The 15,383-nt window shown below is 41.4% G+C and overlaps 1 long non-coding RNA gene across 1 annotated transcript; it reads left to right on the plus strand.

Annotated features, from left to right (window-relative positions):
* The first annotated feature begins 5,192 nt into the window (after positions 1-5,192).
* LOC119394447 (uncharacterized) lies at positions 5,193-14,585 on the plus strand. The gene is made up of 4 exons (XR_005184137.2): positions 5,193-5,322; positions 7,769-7,866; positions 12,265-12,385; positions 14,466-14,585. It is a non-coding gene; the product is annotated as an uncharacterized LOC119394447 (long non-coding RNA).
* The last annotated feature ends 798 nt before the right edge of the window (positions 14,586-15,383 follow it).

The raw sequence follows: 15,383 nt of genomic DNA on the forward strand, positions 1-15,383 counted from the left end.
ACTGGCGTTTGCTTCAACCGGCCTATTGTCCCTGCCTCCTGGACGCGTCACTAGGAGATTATTCTAGTACACTATAGGCGTGGGGAATCGAAGGTGGTGCCGTGATAAGTTAGTTCCGCGCTTGTATATTTGCGGTGTTTATTGATATTATGTGTGCCAATCATCGTTGTCAGTCGTCGACTGGAAGTGTATCGCGTGTGGGATGGAATGGGCGGCCAAAGGTGTGTCAAGATTTTGTGTTGGTGTTCTGTGGTGTGTCGTCGTAGCCTCAACGGGCTCGTCGCTTTGTCTGCGCGCTCAGCGCTGCGTGATCGGCGTGCTTTCCACGTTTCTTGATTGCTCACGGTTATTGCGTGGTTCAATCAAGTGCATCTACTCAGACAGTCCACCGTCCAGTGCCTTGTCTGACGACGACGGCGACTGTAAAGCACAAGCGTGCGTCTCAGCGGATGCCTAGGTGAGTTCAACTCGCCAAATTGCGTAACTATGTGATCTTATTGTGGATGACATTTATGCAGGTAAGACAGGCCGGGTGGCGTGTTCACACAGCAGTGATGATGTACGAGAAAAGTTGTCTGATAGGCAAGTATGGATTCTGCTACAGGTAGTATCTGCTTTTCTGTGATGTTTTGTTATACACTTCTAGTAGTTGCTCTATTTGTGTCATTTAAGCCTGGTGCTGTGCGATGTCAGTGCGCGTTAAAGAAAACCAGATCCCCAAAATTTCCGGAGCCCCTCCGCTACGGCGTGTCTCATAATCATATCGTGGTTTTGGCACGTAAAACCCCAAATGTTAATATCGCGAGGTCATCGCTTGAACCGATTGTTCAATCGCCTGCCGCCATAAAAATTCGCCTGCTTTTAAACGCACTAGTCGCCTCGTACATTTTCTGTGAATACAATGCATCGGTAATAATGAACTAACGTGCAAATCAACTACAATGCAGTAGACGGAGACGCAGATAGACACAAAACGCTTGTCAAGCTGCTCAGAAGCGTGTGTATCGCTGGTTGCGTCACCATCTACTGGGTGATTCCACGAGAGATCGAACATGCCTGTCCGGTCGCAATTTTTGTTTTGCCTGGGTTTTTAATATGTTATGTGGTCACATTCAAAGTGCACGGAATCGAAAATTTTATTTCCATGAAACGCTCCCAGCGCGCCAAAAAAATATTTGAAGGTGGCGGCTCGGGCCTCTTGCTTTTGTTCACTGTGATGTTTTCGGATTTCACGGCCGAATTTAGCGCGAACTATAAATGATGTGTCCAAAATTTTTTTTGCTGGTTTTAATACGCATTACTGTGAATTACATCCATGCTTTTTTTATGCTGTCCTCAAAAAGAAGAAAATGTGAAAAAATGGCAAACACGGCCGAAATCAAAAAAGGGTCCTAAGTTTGAGGCGCCTTGGCGCCTTTGCTATTACAAACAGAAATTTGAAAACAATGTCAAATATAGAAAAGAGCCTTTGCAACATTTATACGGAAGATCATTTTCCTACAGGCAGCGCAAGAAAAGAAAAATATAGTTAAAAGAGCGAGTTTTTTCAAAAAAGTACATTTTCAAAAAATAAAATTAAAATAACTCCGGTCTCAATTCTGATGAGAATTTTTTATCGAAGAGCGCTTATGTCAGTGAACACACGGTTTTAATATCATATGTCCTCATTTGCTTTGTTTACGAGATATAACTGGCCAAAATGACCCTTGCAGTGTGTGCTCACTTCAGTGCGACTGATGGTTGTTATCAGCTTGCATTGTGCGTAAATCTCAGTTTTAATTATTCTACTGCAGCAAAATCTTGCTCTGGTGGCTTTTCGTGAAGAAAACTGCGTTCTCAGATTTTATTTGCTTCTAGCGTGTGCGAACGTGGGCTGCTGCCGCCTTCTAAAGGTGATTCCACGAGAGATCGAACATGCCTGTCCGGTCGATATTTTTGTTTTGCCTGGGTTTTTTATATGTTATGTGGGCACATTCAAAGTGAACGGAACTGAAAATTTTATTTCCAAGAAACGCTCCCAGCGTGCCAAAAAAATATTTGAAGGTCGCGGCGCGGACCTCCTGTTTTTGTTCACTGCAATGTTTTCGGATTTCACGGCCGAATTAACGCGAACTATAAATAATGTGTCGAAAATTTTTTTGTTGGTTTTAATATGCATTACTGTGTCCATGCTTTTTTATGCCGTCCTCAAAAGGAAAAAAAAATGTGAAAAAAAGTGGCAAACCCGGTCCAAATCAACAAAGTTTGCTAAGTTTGATGCACCTTGGCGCCTTTCCTATTTCACACAGAAACTTCAAAAAAGTGTCAAGTATTTGAAGGAGCCTTTGCATTATTTATGCGGCAGATCGTTTTCCGAAAGGCAGCGCAAAATAAGAAGAAAATAGTTAAAGAAGCGAGTTTTTTTCAGAAAAGTACATTTTCAAAAGATAAAAGAACTCAGGCCTTAATTTTGACGACATTTTTTATCGAAGAGCGCTTATGTCAGTGAAAACACCATGTTAATATGTACGTCCTCATTTTCCTTGTTCATGAGATTTAACGGGCCAAAATTACTCTTGCTGTGTGCGCTCACTTCAGTGCGATTGATAGTTGTCATCAGCTTGCATCGCACGTAAATCTAGTTCTAATTATTTTCCTGCAGTAAAACTTTGCTCTGGTGTCTTGTCGTCAAGAAAAATGTATTCTCAAACTTTAATTGTGTCTAGCGTATGCGGGGGTGGGCTGCTGCCGCTCTCTAAAGGCCTAACGCGTACGCAGTTTGCAGCTTATAACCTCAACTTACCCCGCCTGTATTCGCTAATCAGAAGAACGCGAGACACCGCGAACACATGGTTTAGGTCACTTTGTCAAAACTCTCCTTGCACACAGAATAAAGCATCTCTATGCAGCGAAGGCCAACTTAATCTGTAACTAAATGCCACAATCAGCAGGCGCGCTGTATTGCAGTTGTTTTCTCACTGCTTGCTTGCTTCCCTTCCATTACGTGCATTGTACGCTCTAACCATCTTCCCCATTCGACGCACACTGTGCCTAAACAACTTTTGTAAAAAGTTAGCTCAATCATTTCCGAGCCGTTTATTTCACTCCCCGCTATCACATGTTTTCGGCGTCGCAGATAACGTCTTCCTCTATCATCTCGACCTTTACCTCAACGTTTCAACAGCCAAAACGTGCGGTGCGGCATGATTAAGCCATGAGTGGCCGAAGCTGCCCAATTGATGATGTTTTGTTGCCACTTTACTAAATTGCTTTCCCACGTCGAGGACAGCAGAGGTCATTGGTGGCGCCAGACGGACATTACCCTTAGTTTTGACAATGAGTGTGCCCTACAAATTAATTATTACAGCCCAAAGCGCTTAGACACCCTTAGTCATAAAATGTTAAACCGTGAGCAGTTCTGGAAACGCATTCATGACAGCTGCGCAGATGTGAGATAATTTGTGCGGCGCCGTTCAGTATAAACGCTTCGACTTGCTCTAGGTCTAACTGTTCACTACACGCGATGCCTGCGGCCCATGGCTAGGTCCTATTATTCTGGGCCGATTATTTACGCGTTCACAAAAAGAAGATTGCTGAGGAAAATTTTCGTTGCGCAAATTTTCTTTCTTTGCTCTTTTTGTTGTTGCCTACCTCCAGAAGCTACTGTCATAGGCTGAGGATCTTCGCGACACCTGCGAAGTCTGCTTGCATTGCTTTACGCTCCTCAAGGAAAACCTGTCTACATCTAACCGCGATGAGGTAGACCAGGCATTTCTTCAGGAAGAAGAAGCGATTGATATCTTGAACAGGCGCGCCCATCTTTCCTCTGATGATTCTAGGCGAGGTTGTAGGCTGCAAACTGTTTACACGTTAGCCATTTAGAGGGCGGCAGCAGCCCACTTTTGCACACGCTAGACACAAATAAAATCTGAGAAAACATTTTTCTTGACGAAAAGCCACCACAGCAAGGTTTTGCTGCAGCAGAATAATTAAAACTGAGATTTACGCACAATGCAAGCTAATAACAACCATCAGTCGCACTGAAGTGAGCACACACAGCAAGGGTCATTTTGGCCAGATATATCTCGTAAACAAAGCAAATGAGGACATATGATATTAAAACCGTGTGTTCACTGACATAAGCGCTCTTCGATAAAAAATTCTCATCAAAATTGAGACCGGAGTTATTTTAATTTTATTTTTTGAAAATGTACTTTTTTGAAAAAACTCGCTCTTTTAACTATATTTTTCTTTTCTTGCGCTGCCTGTAGGAAAATTATTTTCCGTATAAATGTTGCAAATGCTCTTTTCTATATTTGACATTGTTTTCAAGTTCCTGTTTGTAATAGCAAAGGCGCATCAAACTTAGGACCCTTTTTTGATTTCGGCCGTGTTTGCCATTTTTTCACATTTTCTTCTTTTTGAGGACAGCATAAAAAAAGCATGGATGTAATTCACAGTAATGCGTATAAAACCAGCAAAAAAGATTTTCGACACATCATTTATAGTTCGCGCTAAATTCGGCCGTGAAATCCGAAAACATTGCAGTGAGCAAAAACAGGAGGCCCGCGCCGCCACCTTCAAATAATTTTTTGGTGCACTGGGAGCGTTTCTTGGAAATAAAATTTTCGGTTCCGTGCACTTTGAACGTGCCCACATAACATATAAAAAACCCAGGCAAAACAAAAATTGCGACCGGACAGGCATGTTCAATCTCTCGTGGAATCACCCTACTGTGCTGCGCTTGATCAATCCATGACCAATAGCATAATTCTTCTATGGTGAGGATTTCAACCTGGCTGCGCAAGGTTTTTTTTTTCATTTTTTTATTCATATACCCTAAAGGCCCATTTGGGCATTACATAGGGGGTTTTGAGACAGTTATATGAACAAACTTGGTAATATACACTGAAAATAGTAAACAATATAAAACATACTACTATTAATACAGGTTGGGACGCGTAGCACCTATTTCAGGGGTCTCGAACTCGCTTCAGCCGCAGGGCCGCAGTCGCGAAATTTTTTAGTCTCCCGCAAGGGCGGGGACAGTGAAAAACTGAGAGGGGAAAAGATGGGGAGGGGGAGGGGCATGAAAAAAATTGTCAACTAACGTTGCCATTTCAAAGACGGCCTTTCCCATATACCATATTGTTGACAATGGAACGCGTTTATTTACAGAATGGCCCACAAACCGAACTTCCGAGCGGCACGCCTACCAGCCGAACATCGGAGTGACCCGCCTGTGCGCAGCTTGATCTGCCTACCACGCGTCGGCCTTGGTCATCATCTCACCGGCCTCGCCTTTCATCTCTACCACCTGGAAAGCCGGCGTGGCCGACGGAGGTGAGGTCGCTGGACGTACGGCTTTTCACAAAAGTATACCCTGCACCTGCACCACAATTGTGACGATTGAACGCGTTTATTTACAGAATGTAAAATGAATGCAGATGTACAGCTCGGAGCGAAAAACAGTTCACCGAGCTGCTCGCAAGCAAGTGCAGCCTCGTTCTCGTTTTCTTCATCTACTCTCCGATAGCGTGTTTAACTATATTTGTCATTTCTAAAGGAGATTTGATGTCAGGTTTTGAGAAACATATCGACACTGATACATAGACGGCTTTCCATAAGACACATAGGCACGGCCACAAATGCTGTTAAATCAGTTTTTTTTTTAATTTTTTATATAGCGACGTGAATTAACAAGGTCACATAACGTCGAATGCACCAACCCAACCGTTTTCATGCGCACGCGTTGTACTGTAGCACTGTTTGTTTAGTTCAAGATACAAAACAGCAAAGTTAACAGCCCAATACGTGGCACCAAAAACCATCAGTAAAATAGTCTATAGAAGGACCGAAATCAATACGCCGATAGTGAAGTATCGAGTTTTCATTTCACCGTTATGTATAAGTGTATTGTAACCACATGGTGTGCCTTACGAAAAAATGCTTAGATCAGTCTCGCCAGAGTTGCTCAGGAGCGTATATATTAAATAAATGAAAGGAAATATCGGACAAGGACAGCCATATGCAGGCTGGGCCGCTGGCTAGAGATATACGGGCCATATGTTTGAGAACATTGATTTAGTTCTGCAGAAAACTTACAAGAAGGCAATGCATTTGACTGAATCATATTATGTGCTGGTAGTAACAGTAAGTGTGCATATAACTGCAAGCTTAATTGGAAGTAGTACAGCATGTCTATATAAATTATAATTGACAGACGTGCGTGTCAGTTCAACTAAGCTTATTAAGGTAGCGTATGCTCTGCTTGTTCTGTGTTTGCCTGGGAAGAAACAGGTCGATTATTAGTCCTGCCATTACATATATTTGTTTGATGAACTAAACATGTTCTCTCTAATACCAATTTATTTAATAGTGGAGTAGCATCATTATAAAAACTTCTTATCACAAGTGGCTTGGGATGTGATGGTGTATCAAGAACATTACTTGATCTTGTGGTACCGTAGTTTTCGCTTTCCTTTGTACTTTGCTAAAGAAGTATGAAGCCAGAAGTGGGGTCTTATTTGCAGTATAAAAAACCAAGATGTATCAATCAGGGAAAGGGATGACAGTGCTGCTTTAGTTTATGCAGTTATAAATTGAAGAATGTCATTTCTGATATGTTTACATGTTTTCTGATCACAGAATTCTGGACAGTGTGGTTATACTGATTTTGTGGCGTGCCAAGCACTACGAAATTGAACAGACGAAACAAGGGCACTGGATCAAGGGCTACTTTTTCTTGTTAGACACAACCTACTAATGCAGACAGACAATGAAGCCAAGGAAGGCGTAGGGGAGATTATTTTAGTTTTTGACTGTAGTGTGGTAATTTTTACATAAATTGAAAGCAATTAAATCAACAAAAGAGACACTTGCTCCTGCCAGGGACCGAATCTGTAACCTTTGGATAGTACGTCTGATGCTCCAATGGAGCTGCAACAGTGGTCATTGTCCCATCCATCCCATTGAGCACCTCAGTGTGTAATCCCAACAGTACATGCTAGTGCTACTTTTGGCCATCCTGGCGTCTTGTAGAACTCTTTACGAGCTGGCAGCTGGCCAATGAACCCTTGCATGCTACCTGAAGCCATCAAGTCTACCGGGACGAGACCCTATAGCTATGAAAGGACAAAAGAAACATAGTGAATTAAGGGCTCATTGAATTGAACAGACACTTGTAGGGCACAGCACGAGCCCTGCATATGAATTGACTTTAGTGCAACAAGGTTTTTTTTGAAGAGTTCAAAACTGGGCTTGTTGGCAAACATACCCAAGATTTAAAACCATGCAAGAGCAGCAGAGGAGACAGAAAAGCCAACACAGTGCTCAATCTTTGCTGTAACCTCTGGTGCTCTTACACTTCTAAGTCTTCAGCTATCTTGAAATCTTCACATTCATGATGTCGTACAATAAGGGTGGCTCGTTACCATACATTGTGTACATAGAGCATACACTGATCTATTTAATATTGTGATGATAGTGCTGATGGAGTTTTCTGTGCAAGTTGCTTATTCGGCAAACTGTATTCTTCATACTATTTTAGTACGCCAGTGTGGGAAAGCTTGACATGTAACGCATAATTAAAATTGTCTGCAAAAATCTATTACTCCACTAATATTTGCTCTTAATGCATCCTAAGCTCATCATTCATGGACAGTTTTGGTGTATCAACAGATACCTGTGTTAAGCCATCATGTTTTATATGTACTACTTGTGTACTGTAAGGCCTCTATTGTGTGCAGGTTATGGAATGTTTTGTGGCATCTGTAATGCATGTACCCAGCATAGACGACTGACTGTTCAAGGAACTGAAGCAGTGGACAGCTTGCTGTGAAAGATGGGAGCATTCTTCCTCTGGTCTGGACAAGCTCATATTAAGTGGTAGGCATTGGTTTCCTTCTCTACAAATGGGCAGTTCGAGAAGAGTAGCTTGGGCTTGTTGGTACGTAATGCGAGTAAAATAGCGCACACTTAGACAGAGTAAGCAGCACGACACAAGCGCTATCAACAGATGAATATTTGAAATAGCAGAGAAAGACTTGTGTACAGAAATGTGTGAGGTGAGTGCGCATGTTACACAGGCATGACTGCAAACGATCTGAAATCGGCACAAAGGATCGGTAGCTCCTTTACGGGCAAGCTAACAAAAGGCATGCTAACACACCGTGTGCCTAACTTCTCAATCATTTCGCCTTCTATTATCTCACGGACTGCATTTTCTTTACTGTTCACAATCACGTCAACTTCATCAAATTCAGGCTGACATTCACACGTGCTACAGTTGCATAGCTAGGTGACCGTTTTCGTGCTTTTGTACATTGCGACGGTGTTCTCTCAAACGATCGTTAAGGCATCTAGCGGACTGGCTAATGTAGAACTTTCCATAATGCAGTGGGATCCGATACGCAGCATGATCAATGCATCTAACAAACGTACATCTATGTTTCTTTGAGCATGTCGCTAGTAGCTCCTTCCTAGGAACACTACTATTGCAAAGGCTGAAAGGTTTTTGAGGGGCACTAAACACAACAGATACATCAACGCGACCAGCAATCTTCTTGAGATTATGCACAATATCATGCATGTAAAGCGCTACACAACAATGCACTCTATGGTGCGGGCAGATAATTCGTGAAGTAAAATTTCGACCACTGCTACCTGTTGATTCTCGGATAACCAGCTTCCAGTAAGCGACCTGTTCTTTAGCGCAAAAACACAAAAGTAAATGCCCTCTGCGTGTTATTATACCTGAGAAAGCAGCATGGCAAAGATCTATTTCTAGCTCCTTGCTAGAAATACTAAATCTGCTGCAGTGTAATGATCCTTTTCAAGTGAGATATTCTACCTTAATGATAATTTCAGAGAGCACCGTGGCAATAAAAAAAAGCACAAGGACGGTCTTCTAGCTATGCAGTGCGACATGTGGATGTCAGCAGGAATTCGATAAAGTTCATGTGATTGTCAAAAGTAAAAAGTTAGTCCATGAGATGATTGAAGCCGAAATGACTCAGTGGTTAGGCACACGATGTGTTAGAATGCCTTATATTAGTTTGCCCGAAAAGGAACTTGTATTCCTTTGTACCGATTTCAGATGGCTTGCAGTCATGCCTGCGTGACACGCGCACTCACTTCACCTGTTTCTTTACATAAGACTTCCTCTGCTATTTCAAATAAACAATTGTTGTTAGCGCTTGTGTCATGTTGCTTACTCTGTCCCTGTCTAAGTGTGCGCTATTTTACTCATCCAACTGAGAAACTTATGGCACTATATGTGAGGAACACCAAGACAGGAAAGAGTATGTAATAGCAAGTGCTTGTGATATTGTTCAAACACACAATGTTGCAACTTGCTTGCAGCATAGCTTGCACCTTCACAGCTCTTTGCAAACAGTCGTGCAGTTGGGCACACTTCACTCTGCTGTTCTGGGTCACAGAGAATGTGGCCGGTTGGATCAGTGTGATGTGACATGTACCCAAAAAAAAAATATCGTCTGAAGGACACTCACCATTTATACCTTGGGCTCAAATAAAGAGCCAAGGCTTTTATGCTTCGTTACAGCCTCTACAATGGAAATCTCAGACTTCCAGTCACATGCTTTGTGCTGCTTACAAGTTGCTCCTGTGATCACTTGAACCATTCCTGTCGCTTTCTTGTCATCTTTGGATGACACCAGCTTCTCTTCTGATGAGCTCGTGAACACAGCAACGTTGCTGATAGTGCATTTCAATTTTTTCTAAGGATATATGATATCAATAGCTGCATTAGTAAAGAGAAATGGGAAAAAGCATACCTGAAGCTATGTCTTGCTAATGGCTGCAGCCGACCTCACTTTCATGAGGAACAGGCACTCAAAGATGGGCAAAAAATGTCTCAATAGAATCTGATTTCTTGTGTCACTGTCTGTCATTGAGATGCCTTTTTCGCTTGCTTTTTTTATCATATTTTTCACACCTTCCTTGGTGAAGTAGGATGCTCAGAACGAATGAAACAAGTTAAAGTGTTTTTTCCCATCAAGCCGTCCAACTCACTTCTTTTCAGCGTGCAGTTCTATTCTTTATAAAGCACTTCAAAAACTTTTCTACTGAACTATACATAATGCAAGCTCCCTCCTTCTGTGAAGCACAGTGTTTAAAGCAAAAGGGCATGTGAACTTCTGTGGATTTTTGTTCTTGGTAGTGCATAATTGCAAGCTTCAGTAGTTGCCAAGTCTTAAATATGTGCTGTTCATAACATTTTGACTGCAAATAACTTTTGTTCATTAGCCAACTTTATCACTGCATTGGTTCTATTCGTATTGTTGTGTTGTACAGAAACAGGGTGAAATATTTCCATGTTCTCTAAACCTTTGAGACGCCACCAATGAAAAACTGTCTGTAAATGCGTCAAATTGATACATCATTTCAAGGCACTCGATATTCTATTGCAACAAAAATAATGTCATAATGCATTAATTTATGTGTGTTATAGTAATTATAATTCAATTGTAATAATTATCTATTGTAAAGTCATTCATGCTACGTTCTTACATTAATAGAATGAAATCTTACGCCAAAAATATAGTGCAAATTTGTTTTTGTGTATGTTCATTTGGAGTGAAGAAAAATTATACTTTTGGCATGGCTCGCAGAAAGGAGCACTTCGAACGACTCGTTGAACAGTGTAGTGCCTTCAGCAAACTGATAATATACAACAGTACACTGCAAAATGAAGTTAAATGAACACAAATTTACTATGCAGCAGGTTCATTTGATCCAAAGCTCAACGTATCTTGTTCAAAGTATCTTGATCAGCGCTTCTTGTAATTCCTCCCTGTGTGCGTTGTCTTGCTTTTCGCGCTGCTTACTTCCAAGGTATCTTGCTCTCTAGTAGCCCTAGTTGTTACCAATGGCAAAAATAAGTGGTGCACACAATTGTGTACATAGCGTGTCAAAGGGTTAAAGGTTAATTTTCTGGAGAGTCCTTTGCTTTGTAGGTGGCCAAGTAAAGCCTCACTTTAGTTGTAATTATGAACTACATTAATTGAAAAGCTAACATTAGTGATAAGATTCAGTGAAACAAAAATACTCCGTATCATCAGATCTTATTGCCAAGGGCCTCTATGCACTGTGTGATCTTTTGTGCATATGCAAGACGAAGGAGTGTTGGCTTGGTGACAAATGAGTGTCAAGGGTGAATGCAAGAGATATCATCTTCAGTTTTCTCTGCTCTGAGGTATCAATTTTATTTTGAAGGGCCTCACATAAGTAGTGCTTCAAATTTGACAAATGATTTTGTGTGCTTTTTTAAGATGTCAGGGAAACCAGGGCTTGCATTCATTAAGCACCATTGTCTTCATTAGCATACTGCAAAAACATTATTCCTAGAAGTTACTGCGTAATTACAGCATTTAGGCCTTCATTTTATATTCCATAGCTAGGGTTAGCATGGCACTACATTTCTCGTTTTAGTTGGACATTTGTTCTGTGCTTTCCTTTATGTTTTTCAGTCACATTTTAATGAGTCATTTGGTTTCAGAAGTACTTCAAAGGTACCACAGAATGTAAAGTGCATTCTGACTTATGCCCGCATGGCAGTTAGATGTTTGTACATATGTGAACATCGTATATGTCTGTGCACAGGCATGAATGAACAGATTATGTTGCACATTAATGTAACATGTAATTGTTTAGAGCAAGACAAGGGACATAGAAATATTATGTTCATGTAAGACAAAGGCATGACATGGATAGATTCAATGCCTGGAAATGAACAGTGTTCAGTACTGTTACATCAAGGGCAATTCATTGAATAGTATTAAAATGCGAGATTACTGAGAAAGAGAAAAATATCTTTCGTGACTGCATTTACTAATCCTGATGTGAAATAAACAATGTGCTAACTTTGAATTTTCATGTTTATATGTTACCACACTGTGCATGCTGATGGCAGCGACGACAACTGCAAAGGGTAAATGTTGGAAAAGCTACAGACATGAGAGCTAGGTAAAAGGTACACACAAGTGAACTGTTGTATTTTAAAATTGCATGGTGAATTCCTTGACTTAATATTCATATTGTTTAATTTTACTTTATTCAAGAATTCTTGTGGGTCAACCAAAAAACACTGAAGCCACATGGCAATTGGCTCTGTATTAATCGCAGCTTAAGAGGATTGAAAAGTTCCTTATAAATAAAACATCCTTGAGATCTTTCGAAAGCAGGAACAAATGTGATAATGACTTCATAACTGTATTATGGAACAAACAGAATATCCAGACGACACATTTTTGTGCCTTCCAGGGAGATGTTCAATATCAACCCGATGAGAGGCAGCAAATGTGGAAATGGACGCAAGTCAAGGACAGCTGCAGACAGCAAAATATTGAAACTGATACAACGATTGTGCTGAATCACCGAAGATGTAAGTTAACTTTTTTGCTTGTGGTACTTGCTGATGAGCTTGTAATCCCTGCTATATTTTGGTTGCGTGTGTAGGGCCTGATATTCAATAAGGTTGTGCTGAATATGTAGGTTAACAAGCCTGAATGGTCAGTCTGAGGAGATCCATCATAAACATTTTTATTGAAGGAATGTTGAAGCACTTGTTTTTACACAGAACAAGACAACCTTTATGATAAGTGAAAGCAATTTTCAGATATACTAACAATATTTGCAGAATTGTGTTGTCGAATTTACATTCCTTATTCTTAATTCTTTTTCGCTTGCATGCTTCCTCGTATCTCTTTGTCTAAACAAGGGGCACCAGTGCCACCCCGTCTATTGCTCATAATATGAGGGGATGCTTTGCTTTGTGCAAAGGAACATAAAAGCCATATGTTAGCTAGAGGCTCTTCTACCAGCTATAGGCGGTGGTCTGGCATGCGTTCGCCTCTTGGCCATGCCTGGTTATTTTGACCCCCAGTAGCCGACAGCTTGAGCGGACGTGCTTTCTCATGCAGCAAACTGTGCATTCTAGTCAGCTGTCACTGTGCGTCGGCCACACTCTCGCATACCCTCTTTCATGAATGACTCTGTGTATGTCAGCAAACTGCAGGTTGTCATATTGACATCAGCAGGAAAGCACATACATGGTGCTATTTGCTGTGGCTATGTAACCAGACAATATACAGGAGGGCAGACAGTATTAGCAAAGAAAACTGCTTAAGTTGACCAAATCGCTCTTCATTAATTTCTCTCATTACTGCAACAGCATACTTTCCGCAATGTAACAGGCTGCCTCATTCTCGGTTAATTGCTAGGTGCTTTTCCACATTTGCTGCATTACTAAGCATCCGAGCTCGGGGTCGCCAGGAACAGAAATAAGTCGAGAGCGAGAACAAGCAGGAGGTGTAGTTTATTTTGTTAGCGGTCGTTTTGATCGAGTGCTCAGTTTGATACAAGTTACTGTGAACGAGACAAACTGTTGCTTGGAAGCAGGACAGAATGTCAACGTCAGTGCCACAGAATGCAAAATGCCCCTGAGAGGTTGTGTAGCTAGCTTTGCTGCATACTGCAACAATGCAAGGAATAAGCAAGTGGAGAGCAAAGCTACGTCCCCATTACGATAAACAGGAGCATCTGCGACCTTGATTCCATTGTCAGGTGTTGAGTTTCTGGATCCCGACGAGCAGGGACGTGCGTTACTTATGAACTCCAATTGGAAAGTGTTTAATAATGTGTAACGCATTAAGCTGTGAGAGAAAGTTGGGCAGCCTCGATGTGCCTGCCTTTGAGCAGATGCCTTGGGCTGTTGATGTCGCCTATGACACTCACTCATTTTACATTTTGAGTTAACTTGTGAAAACACCACAGGCAAGGACGATTTGCAACACTGTCCACCTGAAACTACTTGGCGTGATGTGGGAGCGGTAACTGAAACTTTGTTTCACAAGTGCACCTTTGGAGTGGCTCATTGCGTACATTTTGATTTACTTATTTCATGTTGCATGTGCCTCGTTTTATGCAGAAAGGCTAAATGTCGCAGAACGTGTTTTTATCTCCTCTTTAGCTCTTTTAATTTGGCATTTTTGACAAAAACGACACTCCTTCTCAGCCGGCCTCAGTTCGAATCTGTTCACAGCCATTGCACGTGTCCGACAGCTGGTGCGCAAAATCTGATTTTCACTTTTGCTTTGTTTTCTTGCTTTCAAGATCCCCCTTTGCTTGAACAGTTACACATGTCTAATCTCAACATGGTAATCTAGCATTTCAATTGAACTTAACGTCTCCCCTCATGTCTTTAATGTCATCTGCACAGAAGTCATTTGGATATTTTACTGTGAACACTATTTTTTTTAGTCAATCATGCAGGGGTTTAGGATACACATGCCCTTTTCTTTTTTTATGAAATTGGGCGGGCTGTGGATGCATCAAAATTCAAAACCTGCTGCTGTGTGGCTCGTTTGTTTTTGCAAGGTAGATGCAAAATTCAGTTTCGGCACAGATTGCCTTCTTTCATTTGGTTCAAGTGTCCTCATATATTTTGTTTCTTCTCTTTTCAGACGAGCCAGAGTGCGAACAGTGTACTCGTACAGTTTCGCAGAATAAACCCCATCTTTATGCGTTCAGAGCAGCTGGATGTTCACTGTTTACTTGGCAAGAAGTAGTATGTATGCATGCTTCCTGCCACAGCTATGTGCTGTCCCACACTTAGTGGGAAACACTGAATTCTGCATTTGCTGAGAAATATATGTGCCAAATAGTGCATTTTGTTGCTTTGCAGTCACCAATGCCCACAAGTTGACTCCACACTGTACTTAAAAAGTTGTAATAATGGGTATTCTGTGGTGAAGAAGGTTGTGGTGCTTTACATGCAGCCACTGCAGTGATTATTGACTGATGCCAGTGGCAGCTTCTACTTTGCAGCAAAGAAGTTGTTAGAGAGAGCATACACAGGTTAAGCAGTAATAATGACAAAAAATTCCACTGGATGTTAAATGCAAGTCATGAGAAAAGACGTGCATGTACATGTTGCCCCTGTTGAAACATATATCAGGCTACAAGTGCCATTATATTTGCTCTGCCAAATTTCTTGTTCAAGTTGAACAGCAATATCTGTTCATGGGATTGCCAGACTTTTTGTGACTGGCGTCCAACAATGTTTTCACCAAAGTTTCATCCCTACCAGGCGAGATGTTGTCAGACCCTAGACTTCAAAAAGCCAAACTATGTACGACTAATTTGTATGTGGTGCCAGAACACTTCAATTTTCACTGAAGTAGCAGACACTTGTAGCCTGGCATTTGTTTCAACAGGGGCAATATGTACATGCATCTCTTTGTGACTGTTGTGTTAAACATCCAGTGGAAGTTTTCGTCGCCATCACTGCATAATGCGTTTTTCCTCTCTCTAACAACTTCTTTGCAGCAAAGTAGCAGCTGCCACTTGCATCAGTTGATAACCATTGCGGTAGGTGCATG

Source organism: Rhipicephalus sanguineus, chromosome 5 (genome assembly GCF_013339695.2).
Source record: "Rhipicephalus sanguineus isolate Rsan-2018 chromosome 5, BIME_Rsan_1.4, whole genome shotgun sequence".
Taxonomy (NCBI): Eukaryota; Metazoa; Arthropoda; class Arachnida; order Ixodida; family Ixodidae; genus Rhipicephalus; species Rhipicephalus sanguineus.